This window comes from Mesoplodon bidens, assembly GCF_964165515.1.
Source record: "Mesoplodon bidens genome assembly, chromosome: 20".
NCBI lineage: Eukaryota > Metazoa > Chordata > Mammalia > Artiodactyla > Ziphiidae > Mesoplodon > Mesoplodon bidens.
The window spans coordinates 2,667,630-2,673,629 of NC_138181.1; the positions used below are offsets into that span (position 1 = coordinate 2,667,630).

General features: G+C 42.8%; 1 pseudogene across 1 annotated transcript in view; it reads right to left on the minus strand.

The window, feature by feature from the left end:
- LOC308608107 (coiled-coil domain-containing protein 150-like) overlaps nt 1-3,652 on the minus strand; it is a 68,148-nt pseudogene extending 64,496 nt beyond the window's left edge. Inside the window, exon 1 of the transcript in view lies at nt 3,517-3,652. The product of the transcript in view is annotated as a coiled-coil domain-containing protein 150-like (transcript). The remainder of the gene's footprint in view (nt 1-3,516) is intronic.
- Nucleotides 3,653-6,000: the final 2,348 nt, after the last annotated feature.

Genomic DNA, 6,000 nt, shown 5'->3' on the forward strand with positions numbered 1-6,000 from the left:
AGAAATATAAACTTTTGTTTAGTCACACATTCCTGTTGCTTGCAACAAAAGCAGTCCTGGAATACATAGTAGTCCCAGATAATAGTTGGTAGAGAAATAGGAAGAAGGAGGAGGTAAAGAAAATGACAAGCAGTGCCGGAGGTGGGAGGGGAGGGCAATTTCTGTGGCAACTTGTTAGGCCCAGGGAGCTGGTTATAATATAAAGGACTGTCTAATTAATTTATGTCAGAAGTCAGATACATAATACTAACACAAATATAAAAGTTCATTTTTTGGGAAAAAATACAGAAAATGGAGTACAAGTTTCCCACATATTTTTAATAAGATGCAGATTCCCACCTAAACTTTTTTCGTGTAATTGTCGAAATGTCATAATTTTGCTGTTATTTCCCCAAGGTACCCAAAATAGATATAAAAGGCTTACATAACCTTACAAGGTATGTATGCGCATTCAGCCATAAAAACAAGATGGAAAACAACACAAATTAAATGGCTTCATTTTCTCAGAAAATAGAAAGTAAGTCTATATATGTTTAGGCAAGAACTTGATTGGCATCATCACTCACACCCACCTGAACCTGGTCTATACTTCAGTGTCTCGGGCTTCTGGAGAGAAAAAATACTCTCAAACAAAAAGGAAGAAGAAACTTGGCCCCCAGCCTCTGAGGGAGAGGAGGTTTATAGAAAATTCATCCTAAGGAGGGAGAGATCGAGGTGCCTGGGGCACTGACTGACGGTGGGCAGAGGATAAAGCTTTTGAGTGAAACACATGGTGTTGTCCTTGAAATATCCTCTTAGTCAATCAGTGAGGTTCAGGTCATCAAAGAAGTGGATTCAAAAACGAAACAAGACAATCTACCCTTTGAGGATTTATTACAAACAGGTCTCAGGGTTAGTTGAAAATTCTTCCCTACCCCCTCTCCACATGGGGAGAAAAACAATGTCAAGGTCAGGGGAGCCCTCAGAAACAAAAATGGAAGCAATGGTGACCCAGTAGCGAGAGCAGGACAGCCTTAATATCCACCAGGAAGTCCCTGAGTACCTGCGAGCCTGTTAAAGGAAGAGTAAAGTAAGAACTTGGGATCCAGTGAATCCGTTGAGTTGAGGCTTAGAGTCAGGAGAGATTCTCATTTTCATTGCAGTTGCTCATACCCCTGCCTCTCCTCCCTCATCCGGCAGGTCCAAGCAAGGGTAACAGAAACACCATGCCTCCACACACAATCCGCAGGCCACCTGGAGGTCAGTGGCCGTAACTCTATGACTTCCATGCTCAGTAAACTTATAACTCTATATGTTATTAAGAAGTTACAGACTTTCAACTCTATCTATAACTTATGGGGATAGAAGCCATAACTCTTCTTAAAAGAAGAGAACTTAGCTCTAATTGCTAATATTCCAGCAAAGAGACTATAGCTTGAACATATCTGTGCTTTGCTGTTTTTGAAAGAGAGTAAATATCATTGAATGCAGCCTTGAACCTAAGCCCTGATGCTTGATAGCAACGATAATAAAAATAGGAAGATATAAGCTTTTATTTTTTAAAAAGTTAATTCACAATTACTTTCCGAAATATATCATTATCAAATTAATACAGTGCTGTCTCTGTTTAGGGAAAGTATTTCCAGAGAGCTCAGGTTACCTCACTGAAAGCATGGCATGAATAAGACAAATGTCATAAGTAATATACTAGTAAAAGCCAGGTGGCTTTGAAAAGGCAACACTTGCTTCTGTAAGCACAGGCTCCATTCTTATATCTGGCAATAGCTACAACTATATGCTGTTGGTTCCAAAGTAACAGGCCAGGAGCTCAGTGTTGTTTACCACAATCACTGGAAAATAATTTGGTCAGAAATATTTTCTTCATTCACTCATATGTCCAATAAACGTTTCCTGAATGCCTACCATGAGCCAGAAACTGTTTTGACACCAGGGAATACAGCAATGATCGAAAGAGACTAACTCCCTGCCCTCCTGGAGCTTATATTCCAGTTGAAGAAATAAGTAAAATATATAGTTTGTTCACTGGTGATAAGTACAATGGAGAAAAAGTAGGAAAGAGGATGGGAGGGAGGCTGTGGTGCAGGCTTCCATTTTAAATACAGAGGTCAAAGGAAACCTCACTGAGATGACATTTAAGCAAAGACCTGGGAAGGAGGTACAGGAGTGACATCTGGATGGGACAGAAAGGTCCAGAAAGAGTAAACAGAGAGTGCAAGTCAGAAGGCCTGATGGGTCCACAAACAGTAAGGAGGTCAGTCTGACTGGGAGGCACAAAGTGAAGGAGAGAATAGTGGGAGGTAAGGTCAGAGAGTAATAACAGGACAGGTTACATAGAGCCTTAAAGGCTATTGTAAAGGTCTGCCTTTACTTCCAGAGCTATTGGAGGGTTTAGAGTGGAGAAGTGTTGTGATCTACCTTAACTTTTAACTGGATCAGCCTGCCTAGATGGTAGCCAGGCAGAGATGGTAGAAAGACAACAGCAAAGTAGGAAGACCAGTTGTAAAGCTACTACGATAACCCAAGGGAGATGCCACTGGCTAGGACCAGGGTGCTAGCAATGGAACAGTAAGAAGTGGTCAGAGTCCAGACATATTTTAAAGATAGGTTTGGTTGATAGATTAGATGAGAAAGGATGCATTGGAAGGATGCATTGGATGCCATTAACTGAGATAATGAAAGCCTTTAGGAAGAACAAGTTTCAGGAGGAAAGATCAAGAGCTGTTTTGGAAATGTTAAATTTAAAACACGAAAGATGCCCAATACCTGACTGAACTTGTAGATTTGGAGTCAGGGGAGAAAGGTGAACCTTTCTCCCCTGACTCCAAATAAGGGATATAAATTCTGAAGTTGTCAATATATACATGGCTTTTAAAGCCACGGAGACTGGATAACAGAGAACAGAAAAGATTCAAGGACCCAGTCCTGGGTGCTCCAAGATCAGTGTGGAGCATTCAAGCCAGACTAACCCGAGCTTCACCTCAGTAAGGTCAGATTCTTAATCATTTTCTATCTTCAGAGCCCAGACAGTACATGGGACATTGTGGGTGGCAAACAGCGGTATAGTTCAACAAAAACTTAACGTTGTTCCAGCCTAATTGGTAGGAGCTGGGGAAACAGCAATGAACGAATGTAAATTCCTGACACCTGCATTCAAACGAGTGGGCCAGGGAAGATAACCGGTGGCAAAACCATAAAATTAACGAAATGGCTTTCCCCGGAACCTATAACGCCAACCTAACATATAAATAAAGAAAAGTCGGACTGGGGCTTATGCGCGGCCCTCTCTGGTGGCTATCCTTCCCCCGCTGGAGCCAGGTCAATGCAAACCTCGCTCCTAAACGGTTTTCATCGGCATCCAGCGCAGAAGCGCCATTAATCAGGGTCCTGAGGTCCAGAGGGCAAGAGTAAACTCCGCCAGCTAGGGGAGAGGGCGGCAGGGAGAGATGACTGGGACCTTATCTGAACTGCCGACCCGCCCCCGCGGACTCCGGACCTCCCAGGGCCCCGCAGCCTCACCCCACAGTCCATCTGTCCGCCTGTGGCTCTGTCCTGAAGCAGGTGGGCTGGTTTCTATGGAACTAAGACAGCGCTTAAACCTACCCGCTCTCCCGCGCGGTAGCTCCCGTACACAGGCGCACCCGTGGCAGGGCATGCCGGGAATCACAGTTTTCCCGGCCCTGGAGGGCCCTCCGCCCCGGGCGGGACCCAGGCCGCTACCCGGGGGCGCGCACGGAGCACGCAGCCCCGTGACCCGGATGACAACAGATCTTCGTTGTGCTCGCGAGCGGGGCACGCCGGGATAGGTAGTTTCAGCCCACTCACGTCCCTGAGGTCCTGCAGCGTCCGCTTTGCGGAATTACCCGTCCCATGCCGGTGAGCGTGCGGAGTTTGGGTCATTTGACACATACCCTGCATCCAGTCAGAGTCCAAGAGAAGAAAATGTTTTGAGTTTTAGAAGGATGAAAGTATGAAGTAACTTATGAACGACAGGAAAATAAGATTTTGTTAATGAGCATAAAAAATGGTAAAAATACCGAGCTCAAACATTCTCATTGAAGAAAAAAACAAGCCCCTCTTCATCCTCATTCATCATGGCCAGACCGAGAGTAAAACACATGTCTGCTCCCTGGTTTTTTGTCTCTTCAGCATAATTTATTTCTTGCTTTGTCTACAGGTGAGTAGGTATTTCTGTTTGACTGTAAGTAGCTGTGAAATGAGAGAAAGCACCAAGAATAAAACTGCAGTCGTTTCTGAGTTTTGCTGTAAGACTGGGAATCCACACTTACTGGGAAGTCTTCTACAGTGAAAAGGCAACACGGCTTTGCTTTAGGTAGCTGGACAGAACACCTTTTACCAGCACCAGGGCAATTAATGTATTCTTCTCGTCTCTCTGGGGTTGCAGCTGAGAAGAACTTTAGCCCTCAAGTGAATGCAGTCAGATCCGAGATGAGTCCTCCTTTGCTTAACGAGTGGCTGGCTGAATTGATCTGGCAATTCTTATTCTGATAGATGAGACTCACGTGAGATGGAGAGAATGTCCAAACCACAGCTGTAAGGCATATTCATCAAACTGTAGGGCCATTCGGTGAAGGAGAAACGAGCATCGCAAACGTTATTCAGGTGAAGGGGCCAAATAAAGCTTTTAATATAAAAAGTGGGAGAGTATTTTAGAGCGTCAATGCAAAGAGCCAATTACTCGTAAGTTTTCTCTTGCAGTAACCTCTGATTTATGGATGAAGATGGGGGATATGTGTATGCACCTGGTAGATAATCTGCACACTTCAGTGTAATGAGAGTTTTCACCTTCTCCTTGACTCTCCATATTAAACAGCAGTCAGGGAGCCAATTGATTAAATTTAGTGTTTTTAATTTATTTTCCTCTGTCTACCATTTGGTAAACCACATTAGAACTTAAGTCAGGCAATTACAGAGTTAAAGAATCTGAAGTCGTCAATAAACTAATTCATCTGTTAGAGAAGGGGTTTCTGGACACCTGAGAATTTACTATATTAAAAGTCTGTTTTTTGTTTTGTTTTGTTTTTTTGTGGTACGCGGGCCTCTCACTGTTGTGGTCTCTCCCGTTGCGGAGCACAGGCTCCAGATATATAATATTATATATTATATATATATATATATAATCTATATTTCTGTATCTATCTGTATATATATATATATATATAATATATGTTTTACATGTATGTAAATGTGTGGATATATAAACAAGACGTGAGTTCATACTGATATTCCCACTCAAATCCAGCACCACAGTTTATTCTAACTTTTGCCCTTTTCTTTTAACTTCTTTCTGTGACTGTGGGAAACCTGGCTCTCCTTATCCACAATACATCTACTTGTTTGTTCAACCCTAGTACACATATAAAGCAGTTTTAAAAATTGCTAATCCATACCGGATAAGAAACACATTTAAAACTAGAGCATGTTGCTTGGGCACAGATCTTTTTGTCTTTAGCCTTATAGCACCCAGTCCAAACACCGTTTTCCAAAGTTACTTGGGTCACTCCTTTCTTCTCCACCTGCTTCAGGGTGGCTATTTGATTTACTTGTAATACAGTTAGATTCATATGTCCCAGTCTGCATTCCAGCTTGTGTTCTGTCCAAATCCTGGTTGGTTTTATCTAATTTCCATACGGTAAAATGTACTATGTGTGGTGTACAGTCCAATGAGTTTCAGCAAATTATTAGAGTTTTCTATCTCCCACCACAGTTGTATACAGAAGTTTCCTCACCCTCAAAATTCCATCATTCTACCCCTTAATAGTCAACCCCTCCCCCCACCTCCCAGCCTCTGACAACTACTGATATGTTTTCCATACCCATCATTTTGCTTTTCCAAAATGTCAATGTTAATGCAGTCATACCCTTTGGGTCTGACCTCTTTCATTTAGCAAATGCATTTAAGATTTATCCATGTTGTTGCATGAATCAATAATTCATTTTTGGGCTTCCCTGGTGGCGCAGTGGTTGAGAGTCCACCTGCTG